At 36.5% G+C, this 13497-nt stretch overlaps 1 protein-coding gene across 1 annotated transcript in view; it reads right to left on the minus strand.

The window, feature by feature from the left end:
- Positions 1-13497, minus strand: part of Rnf180 (ring finger protein 180) — a 220515-nt gene that overhangs the window by 91282 nt on the left and 115736 nt on the right. The window lies entirely within an intron of this gene.

Below are 13497 nucleotides of genomic sequence, written 5' to 3' on the forward strand. Positions count from 1 at the left end.
GGGGCAGAGCAGATCCTTCGCCCACGCCCGGATCAGGCCCTGTCGGTGTGGTGGTCACGTGGCCCCAATTGGAGTGGGGGCAGAGCGGAACCGCCACCCGTGCCCACAGGGTGAGCAGACCTGTGACCAACCTGCAGATCAGGCCCAGCGGTCCGCAGGCGTGGTAGGAGGGGCAGGGCAGAGCCACCGCCCGTGCCTGCAAGGTAGGCAGACCTGCGACAGACCGGCAGATCAGGCCCAGGAGCCTGCTGGCGTGGTACACACATCACCCTAATTGGAGTAGGGGCAGAGCAGAGTCGCTGCCCGTGCCAGGAACAGGCCCAGCGACCTGCCGGCGGGGTAGTCACGACACCCCAATTGAAGTAGGGGCAGAGCAGAGCCACCACCCGTGCCAGAAAGGTGGGCAGACCTGGGACTGACCAGCGGGAGAGGCCCAGTGGCCAGCCGGTACGACAGACACGTCACCTCATTTGGAGTAGGGGCAGAGCAGAGCCGCCGCCCGCGCCTGCAGGGTAGGAAAACCTGCAACCGACCGGCGGATCAGGCCCGGTGGCCTGCCAGCGTGGTACACTCGTCACCCCAATTGGAGTAGGGGAAGAACAGAGCCGCCGCCAGCACCCAGAAGAGGCCCAGTGACCTGCCGGCGTGGTAGTCACGACACCCCAATTGGAATAAGGAGAGAGCAGAGCCGCCGCCCGCGCCTGCAAGAAAGAAACGCAAGCAGTATGAAAAGACAAGGAAAGAAAGGACCACAAGCAATGCTGGTCAACGCAACTTTAGAAGAGGTAACAGCTGCAGCAGATGGAATGTCAGATAAAGAATTCAGGATATACATGCTTCAGATGATCTGGAGTATCAAGGAAGACATTAGACAGCAAAATCAGACAATGAAAGATCACTTCGACAATGAATTACGCAAACAAATCCAGGAAGAAAAGGATCAACTATACAGGGAGATAGAGGTTATAAAAAACAAACAAACAGAAATCCTAGAAATGCAGGAAGCAATAAACCAACCTAAAAACTCAATGGAGAATACTACCAGCAGAGTAGAACACTTAGAAGATAGAACATCAGACAATGAAGACGAAGTATTTCAACTGGAAAAGAACATAGACAGCTCAACAAGACTGTTAAGAAACCATGAGCAGAACATCCAAGAAATATGGGATAACATTAAGAGACCAAACTTAAGAGTCACTGGGATACAGGAAGGTACAGAACAACAAACCAAAGGAATGAGCAGTCTATTCAATGAAATAATACGAGAAAACTTCCCAGACTTGAAGAATGAGACAGAATCCCAAATCCTAGAAGCCTACAGGACGCCGAATGTGCAAATTCATAAGAGATCCACACCTAGACACATTATAATGAAGATGCCCAACATACAGAATAAGGAGAGAATTTTAAAAGCTACAAGAGAAAGGAAGCAGATTACATTTAGGGGTAAGCCAATCAGGATAACAGCTGATCTTTCAACACAGACTCTGAAAGCTAGAAGATCCTGGAATAACATATTTCGAACACTGAAAGAAAATGGGTTCCAACCAAGAATTGTGTATCCAGCGAAATTAAGCTTCAGGATGGAAGATGAAATTAAAACCTTCCACGATAAACAAAAGTTAAAAGAATTTGCAGCTAGAAAACCATCTCTTCAAAACATCCTCGGCAAAACATTACAGGAAGAGGAAATGGAAAATAACAATGAAAACCAACAGTGGGAGGTAGGAGAGTAAAGGGGGGGAAAATAATCAAAGAGGAAAACAAACCATGTTTACTAACATAAATAAACAAATATGGCTGGAAGAACAACCCATATCTCAATAATAACCCTAAATGTTAATGGCTTAAACTCACCAATTAAGAGACACAGGCTAGTAGAAGGGATCACAAAACAAGACCCAACAATATGCTGCCTACAGGAGACGCATTTGATAGGAAAAGACATACATAGACTGAAGGTGAAAGGAGGGGAAAAATCATATCACTCATATGGACTTCGGAAACAAGCAGGAGTGTCCATACTCATATCAAATAAAATAGATTTCAAGCCAAAGTTAATCAAAAGGGATAAAGAGGGACACTACATACTGCTTAAGGGAACCATACACCAACAAAACATAACAATCATAAATATTTATGCCCCAAACAATGGTGCAGCTATGTTCATCAAACAAACTCTTCTCAAGTTCAAGAGTCTAATAGACCACCATACAATAATCATGGGAGACTCCAACACACCTCTCTCGCCACTGGACAGATTTTCCAAACAAAAGTTGAATAAGGAAACTATAGAACTCAATAACACAATTAATAACCTAGACTTAATTGACATATATAGAATATACCACCCAACATCAAGCAGTTACACTTTTTTCTCAGCAGCACATGGATCCTTCTCAAAAATAGATCATATATTATGTCACAGGGCAACTCTTAGACAATATAAAGGAGTAGAGATAATACCATGCATCTTATCTGATCGTAATGGAATGAAACTGAAAATCAATGATAAAAGAAGGAAGGAAAAAGCATACATCACTTGGAGAATGAACAATAGGTTACTGAATGATCAATGGGTTATAGAAGACATCAAGGAGGAAATTAAAAAATTCTTAGAGATAAATGAAAACACAGACACAACATATCAGAATCTATGGGACACACTGAAAGCAGTTCTAAGAGGAAAATTCATTGCTTGGAGTTCATTCCTTAAAAACAGAAAAAACCAACAAATAAATGATCTCATACTTCATCTCAAAATCCTAGAAAAAGAAGAGCAAAACAAAAGCAAAAGAAGTAGAAGGCAAGAAATAATTAAAATCAGAGCTGAAATTAATGAAATCGAAACAAAAGAAACAATTGAAAAAATTGACAAAACTAAAAGTTGGTTCTTGGAAAAAATAAACAAAATCGACAGACCCTTAGCCATGCTAGCGAAGAGAAGAAGAGAGAGAACTCAAATTACTAGCATATGGGATGAAAAAGGCAATATCACAACATACACTTCAGAAATACAGAAGATACTCAAAAACTATTTTGAATCCTTATACTCCAATAAATTAGAAGATAGTGAAGGCATAGATAAATTTCTTAAGTCATATGATCTGCCCAGATTGAGTCAGGAGGATATAGACAACCTAAACAGACCAATATCAATTGAGAAATTAGAAGAAACCATCAAAAGGCTACCAACTAAGAAAAGCCCAGGACCGGACGGGTATACAGCAGAGTTTTACAAAACCTTTAAAGAAGAACTAATACCAACACTTTTCAAGCTACTTCAGGAAATAGAAAAAGAGGGAGAACTTCCAAATTCATTCTATGAGGCCAACATCACCCTGATACCTAAACCAGACAAAGACACTTCAAAGAAAGAAAACTACAGACCAATATCTCTAATGAACCTAGATGCAAAAATCCTCAATAAAATTCTGGCGAATCGGATACAAAAACATATCAAAAAAATTGTGCACCATGATCAAGTAGGATTCATCCCTGGGATGCAAGGCTGGTTCAATATACGGAAATCAATAAATGTTATTCACCACATCAATAGACTTAAAAATAAGAACCATATGATCATCTCAATAGATGCGGAAAAGGCATTCAACAAAGTACAGCATCCCTTTATGTTCAAAACTCTAGAAAAACTAGGGATAACAGGAACATACCTCAATATTGTAAAAGCAATCTATGCTAAGCCTCAGGCTAGCATCATTCTGAATGGAGAAAAATTGAAGGCATTCCCTCTAAAATCTGGAACAAGACAGGGATGCCCCCTCTCTCCACTTCTGTTCAACATAGTTCTCAAAACACTGGCCAGAGCAATTAGACAGACGAAAGAAATTAAAGGCATAAAAATAGGAAAAGAAGAACTTAAATTATCACTATTTGCAGATGACATGATTCTATACCTAGCAGACCCAAAAGGGTCTACAAAGAAACTATTAGAGCTAATAAATGAATTCAGCAAAGTGGCAGGATATAAAATCAACACGCATAAATCAAAGGCATTCCTGTATATCAGCGACAAATCCTCTGAAATGGAAATGAGGACAACCACTCCATTCACAATATCTTCAAAAAAAATACTTGGGAATCAACCTAACAAAAGAGATGAAAGACTTATACAATGAAAACTACAGAACCCTAAAGAGAGAAATAGAAGAAGATCTTAGAAGATGGAAAAATATACCCTGTTCATGGATATGCAGAACTAACATCATCAAAATGGCGATATTACCAAAAGTTCTCTATAGGTTTAATGCAATGCCAATCAAAATCCCAACAGCATTTCTTGTAGAAATAGAGAAAGCAATCATGAAATTCATATGGAAAAATAAAAGACCCAGAATAGCAAAAACAATGCTAAGCAGGAAGTGTGAATCAGGCGGTATAGCGATACCAGACTTCAAACTATACTACAGAGCAATACTAACAAAAACAGCATGGTACTGGTACCAAAACAGGCGGGTGGACCAATGGTACAGAATAGAGGACACAGAAACCAATCCACAAAACTACAACTATCTTAAATTTGATAAAGGGGCTAAAAGCATGCAATGGAGGAAGGATAGCATCTTCAACAAATGGTGCTGGGAAAACTGGAAATCCATATGCAACAAAATGAAACTGAATCCCTTTCTCTCGCCATGCACAAAAGTGAATTCAAAATGGATCAAGGAGCTTGATATCAAATCAGAGACACGCCGTCTGATAGAAGAAAAAGTTGGCTACGATCTACATATGGTGGGGTCGGGCTCCAAATTCCTCAATAGGACACACATAGAACAAAAGTTAATAACTAGAATCAACAAATGGGACTTACTCAAACTAAAAAGTTTTTTCTCAGCAAAAGAAACAATAAGAGAGGTAAATAGGGAGCCTACACCCTGGGAACAAATCTTTACTCCTCACACTTCAGGTACAGCCCTAATATCCAGAGTATACAAAGAACTCAAAAAATTAGACAATAAGAGAACAAACAACCCAATCAACAAATGGGCCAAGGACCTGAACAGACACTTCTCAGAGGAGGACATACAGTCAATCACCAAGTACATGAAAAAATGCTCACCATCTCTAGCTGTCAGAGAAATGCAAATCAAAACCACCCTAAGATACCATCTCAGTCCAGTAAGATTGGCAGCCATTATGAAGTCAAACAACAACAAGTACTGGCGAGGATGTGGGGAAAAGGGTACACTTGTACATTGCTGGTGGGACTGCAAATTGGTGCAGCCAATTTGGAAAGCAGTATGGAGATTTCTTGGAAAGCTGGGAATGGAGCCACCATTTGACCCAGCTATTCCCCTTCTTGGTCTATTCCCTAAAGACCTAAAAAGAGCATGCTACAGGGACACTGCTACATCGATGTTCATAGCAGCACAATTCACAATAGCAAGACTGTGGAACCAACCTAGATGCCCTTCAATAGACGAATGGATAAAAAAAAATGTGGCATTTATACACAATGGAGTATTACTCTGCATTAAAAAATGACAAAATCATAGAATTTGCAGGGAAATGGATGGCATTAGAGCAGATTATGCTAAGTGAAGCTAGCCAATCCCTAAAAAACAAATGCCAAATGTCTTCTTTGATATAAGGAGAGTAACTAAGAACAGAGTAGGGATGAAGAGCGGGAGAAGAAGATTAACATTAAACAGGGATGAGAGGTGGGAGGGAAAGGGAGAGAGAAGGGAAATTGCATGGAAATGGAAGGAGACCCTCAGGGTTATACATTGGAGGGGGTAGAGAGAGAGGAGGGGAGGGGAGGGGAGAGGAGGGGAGGGGGGATGGTGGAGGATGGGAAATGCAGCGGAGCACAACAGACACTAGTATGGCAATATGTAAATCAATGGATGTGTAACTGATGTGATTCTGCAATCTGTGTATGGGTTGAAGGTGGGAGTTCATAACCCACTTGAATCAAAGTGTGGAATATGATATGTCAAGAAATTTGTAATGTTTTGAACAACCAACAATAAAAAATTTAAAAAAAAACAAGAAAATGATTAGAGAGCTAAAAGAAGGGCTAATAAATGAATTAAGAGAGAAAATAAAAGAAATATCATTTCAATAAAGAAATAGAGATTTCAAAAAGAACCAATTTGAACTCCTGGAAATGAAAGACACAATAAATCACATAAAAACTTTAGGTAAAATATCACCAGAAGTAGGACTGCAAATTGGTACAACCAATATGAAAAGCAGTGAAAACTTGGAATGGAACCACCATTTGTCCCAGCTATCTATATCTAAAGGAAAAAAAAAGCATACTACAGTGACAGACAGTCACATGAATGTTTATAGCAGCACAATTCACAATAGCTAAACTGTGGAAGCAACCTAGATGACCTTCAGTAGATGAATAGACAAAGAAACTGGTATATATACACAATAGAATATTACTCAGTATTAAAAAAGAATAAAATCATGGCATTTGTAGGTAAATGGATGGATTTGGAGAATATTATGCAAAGTAAGGTAAGCCAATCCTCAAAAACCAAAGGCCGAATGTTTTCTCTGATAAGTGGATGCTGATCCATAATGGTTGTCAGGGGTGGGGGAGTATAGGAAGAATGGAGGAACTCTGGATAGGGAAAAGGGGAGAGAGGAGAAGGGAGGAGGCATGAAGGTATGAAAGATGGTGGAATGAGATTGACATTATTACTCTAGGTACATGTATGAAGACATGAATTGTGTGACTACTTTATGTACAACCAGATAAATGAAAAAAATGTGCTCCATATATATACTATGATTTGAAATGCATTCTGGTATCATATATAACAAATTAGAACAAATTAATTAATTAATTAATTTAAAAAATATCAGCAGCAGAATTGACTATGTAGAAAGCACAACTTTAGGCCCCCAAGACAGGGTATATAAACTAGAACACTCAAAACCAGTAAAGAACAATAAATATATGAAAGATCAGGATCAGAATATACAAGAACTCTGGTACAACACTGAGACCACACTTATAAAGTCATTGGAATTAAAGAGAGAGAGAGAGAGAGAGAGAGAGAGAGAGAGAGAGAGAGAGAGAGAGAGAGAGATAGGCTAATGACATAAAAACATTTTTAGTGAAATAGTAGCTCAAAAAGTTCCAAGCTTTAGGAATTTGAAAGATATCTATATACAGAACTCCAAACAAACAAAATCATTAAAAAAAAGTAACACTCCAAGACATATCATAATAAAAATGCCTAACACAGAGATTAAAAATAGAATTTTAAAAACTACAAGAGAAAAACATCAGGTCACATTTAGAGGTAAACCAATAAACCTTAATTCTGACTTCTCAATTCAGATTCTAAAACCCAAGAGCACTTAAGATGAAATAATCCAAATACTAAACAAAAGAAATGTTTACCAAGACTGCTATATCCAGTAAACTATCATTCAGAAATAAAGAAGAAATGAAAACATTCCAAGATGAGGATAAACTAAAAGAATGTATGACCACTAAGTCAGCACTACAAAACCTATTTAATGCAATACTACATATGTGAGGACATAAAAGCCTAGAACTCCCAAATGGATGATGCTCATTAGAACAGTAATTAGGCAAATGAAAATTAAGACTGAATTAAATATTTTTAAATATTTGAAACAATTCAAAATGGCAAGATAATCAATCTGAATGTAAATGAATTCAACTTTCCAATTAAAAGACAGTGGATTATATAATAAGACCCAACTGTATGCTATTTGGAAGAGACTCAACTTATAGGCAAAAATACTCATAGAGTGAAAGTAATAGGATGGAAAAAGATATTCCATGCAAATGGAGTCCAAACATAAGCAGGAGTAGCTGTATTCATATTTGACAAAGCAGATTCCAGGCAAATATTAAAAGAGACAAAGAAGGCCACCAATATACTAATAAAGAGAAAAATCCAATAAGAAGATATAATGATAGTAAATATTGATATCCCAAACATCAGTGTCCCTAATTATGTTAAACAAACATGTTTCTGACATTAAGTCTAGACATAACTTGACACAATAATGTGGAGTAATTTCAACATACCCTACTCACTGACATGTCATTCAAATACAAAATCAATAAAGACACTTCTGACCTAAATATCTACAAAAAATGGACCTAACAGACATCTATAGAATATATAATCTAACAATAGCTGAATTCTCTTTCTTCTAAGCAGCTCATGAAACCTTCTCTAAAGGAGATCATATTTTAGGTCACAAAGCAAATCTTGGAAAACATACACAAAAAGTGATATAATACCTTGCATTCTATGAGATCATAATATAATAAAATCAAATATCAGTTAGAAATTATACAGAAACCACAAACACATTGAGATTGAACAACCCTATGAGGAGTAGATCATAGGAAAATTGAAAGGAGAAATATAAACATTCCTAGAATCAAACAAGAATAGTAGTGATACAATATGTCCAAATCTCTAGGACACTATAAAGGCAGTTCTAAGAGAAGAATTTATAGCATTAAGTGCCTACATTAAAAAAAAAATTAAAAAAGAACCAAAACAAGGAATCTAATGTATATCTGAAGGCCCTAGAAAAGAAGGACCAAACAAGTTCCAAAACAAGCTAAAGACAGAAAATAAGATTAGAACAAAAGTTAATGTACAAGGAATAAAAAAAACCCCATAAAATATAAATATAAGAAAAAGTTGGTTCTTTGAAAAGATAAATAAGGTGAGAAACTTAGCCAAACTAACCAAAAGAAACAGAGATAGAAGACCCAGATCAACAAATTAGAGATGAAGGGAGGTGAGAGGAGTAGGGGGATAGAAAGGATAACAAAATGAATTGGACATTATGTTCTATGTGCATGTATGATTACATGACTAATGTAATCCCACACCATGTACAACCAGAAGTATAGAAGTTATACTCTATGTATGATGTGTCAAAATGCATTTATTGTCATGTATATTGTCACGTATAGAACAAATTTAAAAATTAGATATGAAAAAGTAGTTATCTCCACAGATATCACAGATCTCCAGAGGAACATTAGCAACTTTTAAAAATGAATACTCCAATAAATCGGGCAACCCAGAAAAATGGGTTATGTTTCTAGACACATATGACATGCCAAAAATAAATAAAGAGAACATAGAAAATCTAAATAAAACAATAACTAACAATGAGATAGAAGCAGTAATTTTTAAAAATACCAAAACAACAACAAACACTTTCCAACAAAGGAAAGCCCAAGAACAGATGGATTCTCAGCTGAGTTCTATCAGACCTTTAAAATAGAATTACTGCCAATCCTCTTCAAATTATTCTAAGAAATAAAAAGGGGGGAACACAGCCAAACCTATTCTGTAAAGCCAGTATCACCATGATACCAAAAACAGATAAAGACATATCAAAGGAAAAGATTGACAAACCAATATCCCTGAGGAACAAAGATTAAAAAAGGTTTAATAAAATATTAGCAATCCGTATTTTAAAACACATTAAGAAGGATGTACATCATGATCAAGTTGAATTCATCCCAGGGATGCAAGATTGGTTCAACACAATGCAATTCAATGAATGCTATTTATCACATAGCTAGACTTAAGGACAAAAATCCCACGCTCATCACAATAAATGCAGACAAAGCCTTTGACAAAATACAGCACCCATTCATGTTAAAAACACTGAAAAAACTCAGAATAGAAGGAAATTAACTCAACAACCCAAATGCTACACATGACAAAATCAAAGCCACTATCATGAGGAATGGAGAAAAATTGAAAGCACTTCTTCTAAAATCAAGAATAAGACAAGGGAGCTGCGGCTGTAGCTCAGTGGTAGAGCACTTGGTTAGCATGTGTGAAGCACTGGGTTTGATTCTCAGCACCACATAAAAATAAATAAATAAAGGTATTGTGTCTAGGACTGGGGTTGGCTCAGTGGTAGAGTGCTCACCTAGCACATGTAAGGCCCTGGGTTCGATCCTTAGCACCACATAAAAACATAAAATAAAATAAAGATATTGTGTCCATCTAAACTAAAAAATAAAATATTAAAAAGAGGTATTGTGTGTAGCTACACTTAAAAAAAAAGAAAACAAGGATCCTATTTCACCACCTCTATACAATGTAGTTCTTGAAATTCTGGGCAGAGTAAACAGGCATGTGAAGGATATTAAATGAATATATAGAAAAAAAGAAGCAGCCAAATTATTTTTGCTGATGTTAGGATAATTAGAAGACTCCACAAATGTTACCAGAGGACTTGTAGAAATGATAAACAAATTCAGCAAAGTACCAGGATACAAGAACAATAGGCAAAAATTAATAGCTTTCCTATATTCCAACAATGAATGTATTGAAAAAGAAATGAGGGAAACAATTCCATTTATAAAAGCCTCAAGCAAAAATAATATAAAATCAAATATCTAGGAATAAATCTAACTAAGGAAGTAAAAGACCTCTACAACAAAAACTATAGAACACCAAAGAAATAAATTAAAGAAGACAAAAAAACCTCCCATGTTCTTGGATCACCATAATTAATATTGTCAAAATTGCCATATTACCCAAAGTGTCATACAGGTTCAATACAATCCCCATCAAAATACCAATGATGTTCTTCACTGAATGAGAAAAAAAAAGGTCTAAAACTTATATGAAAGAATAAAATATCTAGAATAGCCAAAGCAATCCTAAGCAACAAGAATGATATGGTAGCATCATAATACCAGATCTCAAATTATACTATAGAGCTATTAGTAATTAAAAAGCATGGTATTGACATAAAACCAGACATGAAGAACAACAGCATAAATTAGAAGACACAAAGACAAATCCACACAGATAAAGTTATCTCATCCTTAACAAAGGTACAAAAAAACATATGCTGGAGAAAAGATACAAATGATATTGGGAAAAATGGATATTCATATGTAGAAAAATGAAACTACATCCAATCTCTTACCCTGCACAAATGTCAAATCAAAGTGAATCAAAGACTTAAGAAACAGAACGGAAATTTTGCAACTGCTAGGAAACACACACACATACACACACACACACACACACACACACACACACTCACACACACACAGGATCAACACTCTAATATATTGGTACAGGCACCCCAAAAGCTCAAGAATAAAAAAAAAAAACCTAGAAATAATAAGTGGGATGGCATTAAAATCTTCTGCATAGCAAAGGAAAAATGAGCATGAAGAGAGAGCCTACAGAATAGAAGAATGTGTTTGCCAGCTAATTTTCTGACAAGGGATCTATATCCAGAACATAAATAACTTGAAAACATTAACACCAAAAAAAAAAAAAAACAAACAAATAATCTAATCAATAAATGGTTAAATGATCTAAACAGACATCCCCCCCCAAAAAAATGCAAATGGTCAACAAAGATAAAAACATGTCCAACATCCTTAACAATAAAATGCTAATCAAAACTACACTGAGATTTTTATCTTGCTTCAGTTACAACAGAAATCATCAAGAATACAAATAACAGCCAGGTGTAGTGGCAAATGTGTAATTCCAGTGGCTTGGGAAGCTGAGGCAGGAGGATTACAAGTTCAAAGTTAACCTCGCAGTGAGGCCCTAAGCAGCTTAGTGAGATCCTGACACTAAATAAAATGTATATTAAAAAGGGGTGGGGCGAGGCTCAGTGATTGAGTGACCCTGGGTTCAATCCCCAGTACCAAAAAATAAAAAAATAAAAAAAATAATGATAATTGTTGCCAAGGTTGTGGGGGAAAAGGTATAATCATACATTGTTGGTGGGACTGCAAATTAGTACAACCACTTTGGAAAGTAGTATGAAGATTCTGCAAAACAGTAGGAATGGAGCCATAATATGACCCAACTATCCCACTCCTTGGAATTTATCCAAAAGAACTAAAATTAGCATCTTATAGTGATAAATGCATATCAATATTTATAGCAGTACAATTTATATAGCAAAATTATAGAACCAGTCTAGATGACTGCTTAAATAAAATGTGGTACACTCAGCCACAAAGACAAATTAAATCGTGTCATTTGCTGGTAAAAGGATGAAACTGGAGAACACCCTGTTAACAGAAATAAGTCACTGAAAGTCAAAGGTCAAATGTTTTCTGTCTTATATGGACGGTAGGTGGGGGGGGGGAGTAAAAAAGATGTTTTTATGAAAATTGAAGGGAGACCAATAGATTAGAGGAAGGAAAGGCCATACAGAAGCATTATGAAATTAAACCTATCAAATTATGCTATGTCCATGTGCAAATATACCACAAGGAATCATATATATATATATATATATATATATATATATATATATATATATATATATGATTACAATGCACTATAACTTCTACTATTGCTACTAAAAATAATAATAGATGGGAGAGATCAGTAGAGTAGAGCAAGTGTATTGGGAGAAGAAGAAAGGTAGAGAAAAGGAAAGTGGTAGGATATGAGATTGACCAAGTTATGTGCATGTATGAATCCCATATTATATATAATTATAATGTACCATAAAATTGTTTTTAAAAGCCCCCTCTAACTTGTCCATATTCAACTACATTGTATTTAAAACTAAAACTGTTTTCCACTGCCTTTTGTCTACTTCTTCTTTAAGCAGCCAAACAAGCCACAAGTAATGTGGATGAATAATAGGAGACTAATACTGATAATTCAGTTGCCCTACTTTAGAATTGAACATCTGTGAATGTAAGTGCCCTCTATTCCTCTCTATAACTGTCTTAAATAGCTGTGGTCATATTAGGAGTAAAGATATTTCAATCTAAACCTACTACAAATACACCAATATTCGTAGTTCTGGAAGTGGTCTTATTTCTTCTTCAGGAAGAACCAAGCAATGGAAGCAGGGGAAGACAGTGATTAGAAATGATTATGCAATAACTCTCCTATCATTTCTATGCAACTTTTGCCCATGAATCAGAAACCATGAATATTATTTTTAACCAGTGTATTCCTATCATTTAGAAGAATATTTGGCACATAGAAGATGCACAGTAAATAGAACTTGCCAAGCATGTGAGAAGCCCCGAGTCCCATTCCCAGTAAGCAAAAAGAAAAAAACAAAATAAAAAACCTAGCAAAACCCCAGAGGAACACTTCAGGTAAGTAATGTCTACATATATGATGTGTTAGTTGGGGATTCCCAGGAAACAGAGGCAGAGGCAAAATTTTATCTGATACTACTTTATTGGGGAGTTATAGAGGGAAAGAAGGAGAGGGACATGAGGACATGGATTTTAAAGCAGACCTTTAAATGGTATAAAGTACAGTCTTCAGAAAGGCCCTATGAACTACTATGTACCAATATAATATATGAGCTACTGTGTGTTAAGGGATAAAGGGAGAACAACTTATCTCTTGGTGCTTATCTGTCATTGGTCCAAGATTTCCCCACAGAGCATTAAAACCTCACTACACACTGAGAACCAAGTGGGTGGGTCTCATTGCACTTCATGCTTCAGCGGCAACAGAGAAGCCCTGGGGA

The sequence above is a fragment of the Marmota flaviventris genome, chromosome 5 (genome assembly GCF_047511675.1).
Source record: "Marmota flaviventris isolate mMarFla1 chromosome 5, mMarFla1.hap1, whole genome shotgun sequence".
Taxonomy (NCBI): Eukaryota; Metazoa; Chordata; class Mammalia; order Rodentia; family Sciuridae; genus Marmota; species Marmota flaviventris.